Here is a 12975-nt window from a genome sequence, read left to right as displayed (position 1 = left end):
AACTAATAATTAACGATGTAATGATGCATCATCATAATTTATTTTCTCCCTTTATAACTCTCTTCTCGCTGGCTCTCCTACCGCCTAAAACGAACACTTTTTTCATTCCGATTGAATTGTAGATTAAAACAGAACACCCCGTAATCATAAATCCTCCCTTGATGATTTATCTAAACATTTTTTATACTAAGTATTTCGTAAATGCCTATCAAGAAGCACAAATATAATAATAAAAGCGTATTATTTATTGAGGAAAGTTTGTTAAACGCCAAAATTACAGATTTACTTACTTCGTACAAAAAGACAGGTATCGTTCTTATAACAGCTACGTAGTATTCTTAACGAATACCTCAGCAAAATTAAAATGTACTTTCTCTATAAAATAATTTAAAATGGTGCGAGCTTTCTTTGTTAAAATTTTACTACGATCTTAGGGTGTTAAATGAAGAATGTAATTGAAACTTGCTTGCATTCTCGTCATACAATCTAAGTGCTTTACTGTCTAAACATTTTAATGTTACAAATCTATACCTAATACCAACGCACCTTAGAATTTAATTACTTTCAATATAACACAAAGAAAAATAGGATCTCTTTTAGTTTCATAAAAATGTTCTGCTATGTTACAGTTTACCATAACTATCACAAAAACGCTGATAGTTGCATTTATTCTCATAACGATGTCTTTTAAACTTAAAATGTAACACATTTACACGCTCCTTTCTTACTTATTATGTGAAAGTGCCTACTTTTATTCTTATATACAGTCAGTAGGAGTACGTTTCAGCATTTCCATGGAAAACTCTCAGGAGTGCTGATTTCCCTAAGATGTTTTTCTGTAGATCTGTTAAAATATGTGCAAATATTAAATACTTCAACCAATTTCAATAGCCGTTAATTTTCATGACATCTCTGAAGTAGGGACAAAGAATGTTTGATGTTAAGTCGCGTTTTCAGAATCCTTTGAGGACTGAAAGCCATATAATTTTCCTATAATCAGGGATAAGTATCTTAGCGGACCTTGTAATAAACTTAGTAGTACAGTTTTCGGAAAATCATAGATGTATTATGCAACAAACAACTATTAAAAACGTTAACAGTCTTAGAACTGGCATTCGGACCCGAAAAAAAAAGAACTTAAAAAGAGTTTTTCTTTTAATTCACAATCTTAGTTGTTTGGATACATCGCGAACACAAATTGTCCTATTTCATCATGCGCTGTCACACTAGAACTGTAGCCATTAAACATTTGATTTAAAGAACCAAGTTTTGTTTTTTAAATGTGTTTTTTTAAAACACCTAGTCAATAGTGTAGTCTTTTCAAAAGTTTTTTAGGTGTTCGCACCCAAAGTTTATAAACGGATTTTTCTGACTGCTGTCTGTCGCCTGTCCGCCTAGTACCAGCCGTATCTCATGAACCGAACATTTCCTTATATGATTTATTTCTCTTGCCGCTATGGCAACAAATAGTGAAAATTATCATCGTGGTTAAGAAATGGTTGATACGGTCATACAATTGATGGTCGAATAAATTTTTGCTGCAAACTAATTTTTTAAGCCTGTTCGTATGAAACCCTCGGTGTAGCCAGTCCGAGTCGCACTTGACCGGTTTTTATTTAGGTCGGCCTTCAGTTTAACCGGAAACGCTAGAGCTTGGATTTTCCCAGTAGGTACCCTATTTGAGGAACACAGCCCATTTTACTACGTAACAAAATATTGCAATTGTAAAACGCGTATCGTTCTACATTTATCAAGATGTTTAGGCCATCGTGTGTAAAGAATTACAGCCGTGTTCTGACTATACTATAGTACGAGACAAACCGGTCGTCATTCCGAACGTTTTGAGGGTTGGCTCGCTGTCCAAATGTCGGTCTGCAATAGTCATTACCATACAGTCTATTAACTTTTTTTTTTGCAGCTCTGGACGTAAGATGAGGATTTATTTTATCTACAGCTATTTGTTAGTTATTAGTAATTTATAATAATATAAGATATATCATAGGAAAAAATGAACTACTTGCTATGTAGATAAAAAGGCAGATTTATTAATACATTGGTCACCAAAATTTCTCTACCGACATTGATTTTTCTTTCCTTTTTCTGGACTAGTAACTTAGCCTAATTGAGTTGACAAAAACCTATAAAAAAATTCGATGTCATTATTCCTATGGGAACGAGGGTAAAACCGCAAAGATCAGCAATTCATACAAAGATCATTAAATTTAATTAGACTGTCCCATTTAAAACTTGAAGTACAAACGCTGGCATAATAAAAATAACAGATGTTATATCTCGTGTTAAGTATTAAGAACAAACAGACATTATGTCCGTTAATAACCAGAGATAATTTCACATGATATGACAGTCAATTATTCCATTAATCAGATCGCGCGCTCGTGAAAACCGATTGTAAATATAAACAACTCCATCTCGCTCTCCGCGGTATTCACCCCACCAATAACAATCATTCAATTAACTACGTTCAAAGAAAATACACGCAGGAAACTATACAAATAACAGAACAAAAAACTTATTTAAATAAGTCTTGACTGTTAAATTATTCTAGACATAAACGAACGATGTGCAGAAACAAAAAGAAATACTAAGAACAAAACGTCGTAAAATTAAAGCGTTCCGCATTCAAATTTGTAGATAACAAAAACGTTGAACACTACACTACATTATTTAGTGAGGCACATGGACTTAACGATAATTCTACATCGTCGCCCTTTACGACGGGATATTCCGAACAAAATACGGTTTCAATAGGGTGCCGGTTGAATGCAGGGATACGGGCCCTAAAATAAGTAAGCGTTCGAGGGTTTGGCCCGGCGCACAAAAAGTACGAAGGGAACAAACGCCAAGCTGACAGAGGGTTCGACGAGGTTTAATTTTTTATGTTTATACTGGCTGGGTTGCCCGTCGCGTCCTCGCCGTATGTATCCGACAAACAGATAGAATGCCTGCTGGGACCGGGCCGCGCCAGGCGGGGCGAAAATACAACGTGCGCAAATAAATTTTATAAAATGAATAAAACTTATTTCAACACGGTTAGCAATTCTCATAACGACTAAAACGGGCATTGTCAATAGAAAAATCTAAAAACTCTTTATTTTAACTCTATTTACATGAATGAAAATCCAAAAAAATAAAACGTTACAAAGTGGCCGTTACTGTTGTATAGTACTTATTTATTTTTAAATGCAATGCTCACAGTATTAATTAGAATTAAAATTTAAAGATTAAAATAAGGTCGTTTAATTAATACAAAATGTGGGTGACGAGGACAGTTACATACACTGACACTTTGCTAGTTGTTGAATAGCGAGAATTAAAATACGGTGTGTCACTGCGCGCCGCGGTATGTTGACAGCCCACTTGTCCGCGTTCCTGGAAAGCGCGCGTAAATGTATCACCAACTGCGTCCTGTGCTTTCAAATTCGGAATCATTAATTCTTTAGCGTAGGATTTTATTAAAGAAAAAATAATATAGACTTGAATTTATGATGGAAGCTTCTAGAATTTTCTAACTTTGTTTTTTTGCTTCTTTTTATGTTTTATAATAAGAATCTTCAACAATTTTAAATAATGAACCTGAGTAATTCTATTCAGAGTTCCTAAATCCAATAAAATTTTAACTAGACAAAGAACATCTAAGCAAAATAGCTAAAGTTCGTAAATTCATATTTCTAAGAACGACTGACGCCTTATTAGTATGCTCAAGTAAGAAAAACACCGCAGTTGGAATTAAAATTGTTTCTCCTTTTTGCCCCAAGGTCAGTGAGTTGTGACTTGTGATAATCACAACGTGCTCTCGGTCGCGCGGTCGACTGCGATACGGAGAAACCAGATATTTTTGTAACCACGCGATACGCTTTGTGCTCCAAGTAACATCTAGCGCCATCTGTTATAACAATCGTGTACTAAGCCTCGACAATAACCGCCAAGACATCAAAACTTTTTATAAGCTAAAAATGCCTAGGAAACATGAGAAGGGCTTTTAAAATATACAGTCCATCAAAATACAGTAAAACCACTTCTGAAATATGAATTCTTAAAAACATAATTCTACAAACGCCTAAGTTTTATCTTATCGAATTGAAATAGCTCAGGGCGACAATATTCGCTGATACGCGCTTTGATAAGGCACATTTAGTACATTACCGCAGCATATGAGTTGAATGAATAAGCGACATTTTTACTGAAGTCGCTTTTAGCGTATACACAGTGACATTCATTTATCAGGTTAATGACACAGATATAACGCTACTTTGAGCTTCTCTCTGAACCTAAAAGACATCTAATTCATATGTAGTTCCTTATGAAATTCTCGTTTGATAACGTTTGTTTATTTAGGCCAGCATCCATGAACGAGAGATCAATAACAGCCAGCTGTAGCATAGTGAATACTTTCCCTTTTAGCTCTATACCACGTTCATTTTCACTGTAACAAGGAATTGTCTTGATACATGTGCATATACGATATCTGTGCAACACGTGTTCTTTGGCGTATTCAGAATCGATAACGTTAAACATTTTAATAATTAAAAAGAGATTATGACGACCGCATTGTCCTTTGATATAGTACAAAAAAAATATTACTGGCTGTATGGATTAATGAATATGCCGTGCGTACAAATATTACAGAAAAAAATTGACCGTCTGTGTCCCAAAGCTGGTTTGGCGGTAATCGGCTTTATTTTTAATAAAGATAAAGCTACACCTGACACTTATATTTAATTTTAATATTCCTTTTACCCAGTCTAATCGCGTGAAATAAATTAATATTTATTCCGTAACTTAGTATGCATAAGCATACAAAAGACATAGATGCCTTTACGACGCCCTCTCTCTAGAGTTGCCTGGCATTTAGTTTCGGTACCTGTGCCTCAGGTAACCAAAAGGTTTGAGACAGCTAGGCACCGTCTGTCAAGATAAGAATTTACATTGTTTACTCTAATAATATTCAATTCTGACTAACTTAAACTTGGGATACACGAACAGCAAAATAGGTCCTGTGAATATTTTTTGCAATAATGTCTGATTGAGCTAGTTCCGAAAAGTAGTACCTACAGCTTTTCAAAATTAGCTACTTAACTCCAACTCGTGATTTAAAAAAAATAAGATGAAATTATTTTGGATATTTGGCATGCAGAGAAACACTTAAAATAAACGATTAAATCCAAATACATGTTTAGAAAAGCAGTTAGCAGAAAATTCATTTATTCGAACACTAAAATACAGACAATAGTGCAGTACCTTAATTTTAAATTTATTACAGTACTGTAGTTCCAAAAATACATCATCTATTAAAACACCAACTGCCTAGATGTCACTTTTATGATATGCAGCCTGGTGACAGACGGATGGGTAGACGGATAGACAGCGAAACTGTAAAAAAGGGATCCATTTTAACCCTTCTGTTACTGAATCCTATAACTCTATTATTCTCCATACACTTTTTTACCATTGTGTAAAATGTCATAATTTCAGTTAATAGGGCGTCTGGAATCCCTAAAAATGTCTACACGTATGATATTTCTCCATTATATATCTGCCTGGCAAATTTTTTGCCAATCATCTGTCCTATTGCTTCATAAGCATAACTGAATGGTTTCTTTTCTTTCATAAGTATAAAAATAGGGTTAGTATGCGATGTAATGAGATAGCTATTAAGACGTGGCTTCTATAAAATTGCATGTGTTGAAATTTAATTAGAACTATAATGGTGTCGGGTCCTATCTGCCACACCTGTACGTTGCACTTAGGGACAAATGCAATGGACTCACTATAATGAACCTTATTAGCTTGAGATAGAGGTATATTTAGGCTAACATATTATGTGCCTCAGTATGCGTTTAATTTGTTTCAAAAGAAGTAATAAGTATTTTCGAAATTAGTTGTATGCTGATCATTAGCAACTATGTACCTATGTTAAGTGTTCAGAAAAAGTGATACCATCAATAAATATCAACTAACCACTGATTTAAAAACGATATAATAATATGGGGACCGACACCCGTCACCCGACTAGTTTCGGACCCAACCGGTGGTTTGTGTGGCGAAAGTAGTCGGGCTACCCCGATTAATACTCGTAAATCGTTATTAAATAAATGACCTATGATAAGTTTTGACAAGAGCCAAAAATTCTCCGGAATTTGACTAGGTACTTGACTATGACAAGAGTCTTTTAGATATTATCACACATATCTAATTGCATTCCAAGCGGAGGTCGTATAGTATTTAGCTATATTATTTGAACCGAGTGCCACGATGTAATTACTCTAAAAACCGTAGTTGTAAATACCAACACGTCCATCGGTATGTGCATAATAGTTCCTAGCCTTCACACCGAGGTGCATTGACACTCCAATATCCTTGATTAAGGCTGCCCCTTAACCTCTGTTGGCTTATTACCACTTCTTCATATACTTTCAGTTGTGTAAGCGGGACGGTGCACTACACAGTACAGATATGTGTCTCGCTTTTTCATCCGCAACAGTCTTACTAAGAAAAGTGACAGAAGGCCTACATACATTCCCCGAGATTTGAAGTCATGTATGTCTAAGGAGATTAGATATCTCATTAGCACAGCTATAAGTCTGGGTATTGTTGCAATTTCAGTAAAGACCAAGGAAAATTTTTGTATTTATAGGTTAGGTTTTACACAAACAGATACGTGATTTAGTTATAAAATGTCATACTTTAATATCTATAAAGTTTAATAGCATAGCAGTAAAAAGCATCCAATATAAAAATTTGCTACATAAGTACATAATAATTTTAACCTATTAACTCTAAAACGACTAACGAATTCTTGTTATTAGCCGCCCAGCAATTTAACTCCCGTCGTAGTTATGTCTTTTTTAATTATTTGTTTTTTTTTTCTGTCTGGCTCTGGTAATCCTGCCCACTGCCAAGTCGCCTCCGGCTCAATCTATTCCGCTTTGCGCAGGCTGTAACATCATGATTGCCAGTTAACGCTTCCCTTTGATTATAAACATCTGTTTTGTTTATTCTGCGGAATATTTGATTTGGCTTAGCTGTTTGTATTAATGCTACATTTTGATAGAATATAAATTGCTTTTGTCTATCGTCGTCATCGGAATTTAGTTGAAAAACCACAAAATAAATCTTCTAGTTTAGAGCAAGTAAGTAAAAATAAATATGGAAACCAGGATAAAGAAATCAATATTTGATATTACCAACAATGGTAGCTTAATTTTTGTTACAATACGTAGAGTTCTTTTTTAAAATACAAATGCCATATTTTTTTCAAAATGTAAAGTAGATACCTTTACTAACAGATGTTAACCTTTACAAAATAGGTACAATTAAGTGAGAGTACCTTGTAAACAGATAGCTAGGGGTATATCTATGGCAGCGAGGGGTGCCCTAAGGGATTATATTATACATCAGAAGGGTTTAGGAGCCCGAATCTGTCATCTGAGGTAACAAAGCGAAACATTAATATTATTCAGAAGAGAGGTTTGTTGCTCTCAAATTTTGTACCATTGTGTGTAGTACCTACATTTAATGCAATGTTATGAAATCTTCTTTTAGCTATTGCACAGAAAAGTAGGGTAAGTAAAGTTAGTTTGGCCAACACTGTCCGTGACGTGTCAGGGCAAAATGTAAAGTTAGAAATTGACGTCACAGTTTCTATTCCTATTTTAAATTCTTGAATTCATTTCGTATGGTTCTATCTTATCACGAATTTTATTAAGCTCAAATTATTGGAAATTTGTTTTCGTAAACTCCAAATTACGACCAAATATGAAATGTAGCTAAAAATGCTTAATTAACCTTAATTACCTTTTTACCTACCTACCTTGCTAAAATTTAATGATGAACATTAATGACTTTCAGAGCTTTCAGAGTAGTTGGTCTCTGTAAACACAAACATTTTCAAACTTTTCAGAACAGATTTTTATTACTTCATGGCAGTAAATTTATGTAACAACATGTGAAATTAAAACATAGGTTTAATAGAAGCGAGGTTCCTACTGACTGTGACACAAAATCAATATGAAGGGAGGCCAGACGGCTCTACAATTTCAAAATTTTATATTTTACGTTTTCAGTGGTTTTATTAACTCTTGTTTCAATACGGTACAAAAGATTCGCATTGTGCAAAAGGCAAAGTATATCAGTGTATGGAAAATCATTTAAAGATGAAACCATTTCATAAGTTCGCAAACACTTTCGTTACGTAGTGTTATTTAATAGGAATCACTCTATTTCGTTCATGAGATAGTAAAACAACGTATTTATAATAAACACCGATTAAATCATCCAAACGCCCAACCGTTATACGATCCAATCGTAATAATTCATAAAAACAACAAACAATATCTATTATCGAATTATACTTGCTAAATATATCACGATAACCACGTAATTAGTGCAAGGACTAAAATACGCGAGTGGTCAATTACGTCAAGCATTACGCTGAACTGTGAACACTTCATTGAGATTTCGCGAAACCCGTTCCTTGAATGAAATGACGTCACAAACGTAGTAGATAGCTATACGCATAACAGCTGAGCACTTATAGTATAGATTATTAGGTTCTTTCTTTTGCGTCAGACGTAAGGGGGGTTATTCGACAATCGCGGTTTCTCGTCACGGTAACGTGTCGTGCGCTAATGAAATGACTAGAAAAAGTTTTTTTTTAATTAATGTTCTTTAGATTTTGGTGCCAAGGTTATGCTATGTAATGAAAAGGATAAATTAATAACAATTTATCTATATGTTAAACCTGTCAAAATTACGAAATTGATTTATTATTCATATTACTGAACTTTTATACAATGTCAATTATAAATAAGTAGCACGTAAATCATGTACAGTGAAAACTGACCTAATGCAGTTCTGTGTAGTAAAAAAAGTAACGGTACGCCACACACTGGCCTAAATTCAGTTTTTATACAGCGATAAGCATGCGACATGATTAGGTGTCGTCGCCTTGAGAATAGCCCGTCAGCTGCCCTGCCTGAATAGAATAGTCAGAAGTACATAGTCACAACTCGGTAGCGATGTGAGACGGACGCAACATCCTCGTCGCCACTCGCTTTGCGCTCTTTCGCGCCGCGGCTCATTGCTACACCGCGAATTTGGGCCAAGCACAAATATAACCTGTCCCTTACCAACCCACGTGTTACCTATCACCCGTCTCTTTCCGGCTATTTTCTCTCTCGGCCCGCGGTATTATACAGTCATTTATGTAATAAGTTCAATGTTTACATCGTTACTGTTATCAGGTGATGAATGAAAATACGTTTCAAATTGCGATAAATCGGCTTTATCTTCGATGCTGTTGCTGTTCTCACCGACTAACCAATAGGTGGGTAATTAATGTAACAGATGAGGTGAATTACATTATACATGTATCATTAATTCGGAGAACGGTCCGATTTCACGACCATGAAATATGTGTCATACCTCGTGCTTTTATCGATCGTTTCACTCGTAACGAATAACAAATTGTATTGGTACCAACTTCAACTGAAACTCCAAAACTGTTAGTACATACTACATAGGAATCGTTCTCCGAAACAGTGGCTCCATGTCGCTGACATTATTATATTGCAAAGGATTTCGTCATTCATACTAATATTTCTGCGGCATAAGTATTCAGAACAAAGTGTAATAAAAAATAACATCAGGATGTGAAGTAGAATAAGAATTTTCCTTAGCTAAAATCCAACAAGATTTTTTTTTTTAACTAGCATTCTAACTAGCCGGTAACTTCAAGCCAAGCGGATTAAACTTACATTTATTCGAAGACAATGAAAACAAAGTTCATTTACGTCAAAGCTACAAAATAATGAAAAACAAAAGATTGTCACTAAGGATTTGTTTCTCAGTAATTTCCAAACACAATCAATGTCAAGTTAAAGGAGCAAGTAGACAACATATATGACGTCACTAGTCTTTAATGTCAAGCACAAAATACGTTGGAAATTAACGTTGACACATTGTCCTGAGCATAAGAATAGGGGTTCACTAATATTGATAATTCAATTGTTTTCATTTCGTTAAGGTAAAGTAATTGTCTGAACAATAGCATATATTTTTAAATTTATTGCTATTACTAAGTCTTGGGCTTAATTTCAAAATATTTATTTGATTTTCAATAGGAGTCGAGTTTGTTTGACGGTTTAATAAACGGGAAAGGAAGCGTGCTGAATTGAATTGCCGCATTTTTGTTAGTTTGTGATGTCATCTTTAATTCAGTTTTTACCAGGATTACACACTCCAAAAAAGAGGAAGCTTTTCATCGGTCTTTTTTTTTTTGTATGTTACACCGATTACTCCAAAATTTCTGATCCCATTTATGTGAGATTACGATGCGAAAAGGCTGCCATTTGTTCCCCTATCATTTATCTCTATTTAGGTACTTACAACCTTCTTATTTCAAAAATGCAATGATTAATATCTTCAATAACCCTACAACTAGCTTCTCCTATTCATAACCAGTCTACCTGTAAAGAGACGTGATCACAACACTACAAAAAAAAAAACAAACAATCAACACTGAACGTTATCAAAGTTTACTCAATACCGTAGGATTTCCTGTTACATTTCAACTTGTATCGGCAATTGGCATATGATTGGCATGCATCTTACTTCGAGAGACATTCATCAATTCTGTTTTGACTGGATTCTGGCTGTGACTTCTCTTTGGAAGTCAGCTTTCGGAGTTAATAACCTGTCTGTGTTTTTCTCTACCGAAAGAAATTTGGATGGCGAGATTTATCTGTGAGTATTTATTTTCTTGCATCTTTGATCTAGGGCCGAGCTGGGCTCCAATTCTGCTTTTAAAAATGGCCGATGAATTAATGTAAATTGGATTGAATTAGTGCTATTCGTATTATTCTAAACATTTTTGGAAATTCAGTACGGGGCGGAACAATCACGGTAAATACAATGAATTATTGTTTTGGTAACATGCTTAAGATAATGCAGAAGTGGGAGTAGGCGTTAGATTAAAACTTGCTGTTGTGAAGTGAGCCCACTCTATACGGCGTAGAGAGACGTTTTTCCGTTCCACAACTTCAAGATTCTTACTTTCGGAGACAGCGGTCTCTTTGGCTCTAATAACAAATTCTTTGTTATATCTGGCTTTCGGCCAGCGTTAGTTTGCCGAGGAGGTTTTGCCCTCGATATACAACCTCCTTAAAAGTTTTAAAACCTTTCCTAGTTTTAACATATCTACACTTAGATTGCACGATGCACTTTGTATACACGTGTGACCTTTTAAAGTTATTTCCTGTATGTGCTGTATGCCCTACATAAATTGGTACACAAATGTGACATACTTACGTAAGCCTATAAGACTATCGATCGCTCGTGTTGTCACGATTTTTCATGTTTAAAGCAATGTTTATATAGCACATGTTAATAGATTTATTATTTAAAGTAACAATAAATATAATTTGAGCTCTGTTCTTACTTTTTATAAAGTTAATATTTCTATATTTTGATTGAAAACATAAGCTAACAGCTGTATATCGTACTTTGTACAATTAATCCTAATCGTCAACTCCGATTTTTAATTAGCATGCCGTAATGTTGATATGTCTTGCGAATTATCTTCTTGATACTGCGCTTTTGGTGTGTCTTTGCGATATGTCAAATATTATGAAAAATACAATGATGAACATTGCTACATAATCCATGGCAATGATGACGATCATTTATAACAAAAAAAATTACAAATTCCAATCTTCGACTTTGCTTGAAAGACCTTTGACCAATAAACATACTCGTGTATTCTACGACCTTTAGACCTACTGCACAATGAAGCAAACACAACTAAACATTCTGTATTCAGCTATTTGAATAAACATTTTCAATTCACTACTGCATTCTAATTGCATACCTTATGAGGAACCTTTACGGTATAAAATATATAATAGTTCTAATACCGCGAACAAATTACCTTTCCGTTGTTTTCAATTGATTTTATAACGAAACCAGATCGAATAATTATTTTAATGACTCCTACCAATGTTTTAAATAAAACGCTTAAAATTGGAGCTATGACACCATTTGGATGGGTTCATTGTTTTCGCGTTAAAAGAGGTTTGAACCACAGTCAAACGTTTAAATTACGTTAGGGCTCCTTTACATTACCATTTTTCCTGTGTAGGCGTTCAATAAGCGCAGCGCATGTATGTACAAAGTTCCTATTATAGTCAAATGACGCTGTGAAAAAAAGACTAGAAATCAAGAATATCGGCGACTGCTGCTTTGCGGTGCGAAGGAACACTTAAATCACTCGTGGTATGAAACGAATACTGAACAGAACTGGGTTTAGACCAAGTGTTGACCAGGATGAAGCATTAATTTTGGTCCTTACCGCAAGACCAGTTTATTTCTGACCCTGCAATCAAGTGCGAAAGGGGTGTGAAATGATGGACCAAATTTCAACTTTGTTATAACCTTAACAAGATGTAAATTCGAAAATCAGGGACATTTTTATTATTCCGGATTAAAGGGTATGAACGGAATCCTTTTACTCTCTGACTGTCAAGCCTGTCCGTCCGTCTGTAACTGGGCTGTACCTATGTGTCCCTAATTATACGTACCTGCTCGAACTGTACCGGATTTTTAATTTGATAGATTGCACACTATTTTAATTATCAACAAATTACTAATTACCAACGCTCGACTCGTTGCCAATGCTTTTAGATAATAAATATATCGACACGAATAATCTGGATCGTAATTCCGAATGTGTTTGTTGTAATGAACCACACAATTAATACTTTAATATCAAAAACAAATTAATTATTTAACAATGCGTGGCGCCAGTACTTTGATTTGAAACTTGACTTTGAAACCAATGAAGTAATTTAGAACAACCTTTATTGTTTCGTGTACTGTCATCGTTTGATTAAAATTACTATTAAATTTGTACTATCCGATTTAAAAATGAGCGGTTATACTGTCCTTTGTAATTAAATG

The 12975-nt window shown here is 34.7% G+C and overlaps 1 protein-coding gene across 1 annotated transcript in view; it reads left to right on the top strand.

Moving 5' to 3' along the window:
- Positions 1-9016: 9016 nt before the first annotated feature.
- The window catches only part of LOC113492013 (mitochondrial uncoupling protein 4), a 29198-nt gene continuing 25239 nt past the window's right edge, over positions 9017-12975 (top strand). The window contains exon 1 of the mRNA XM_026869276.1: positions 9017-9346. The gene's annotated coding sequence lies outside the window, so the exon portion shown is untranslated. The remainder of the gene's footprint in view (positions 9347-12975) is intronic.

This window comes from Trichoplusia ni, chromosome 3 (genome assembly GCF_003590095.1).
Source record: "Trichoplusia ni isolate ovarian cell line Hi5 chromosome 3, tn1, whole genome shotgun sequence".
NCBI classification, from domain to species: Eukaryota; Metazoa; Arthropoda; class Insecta; order Lepidoptera; family Noctuidae; genus Trichoplusia; species Trichoplusia ni.
Note: the sequence above shows the minus strand (reverse complement) of the source record. Positions and strands in the feature narration are given on the sequence as shown.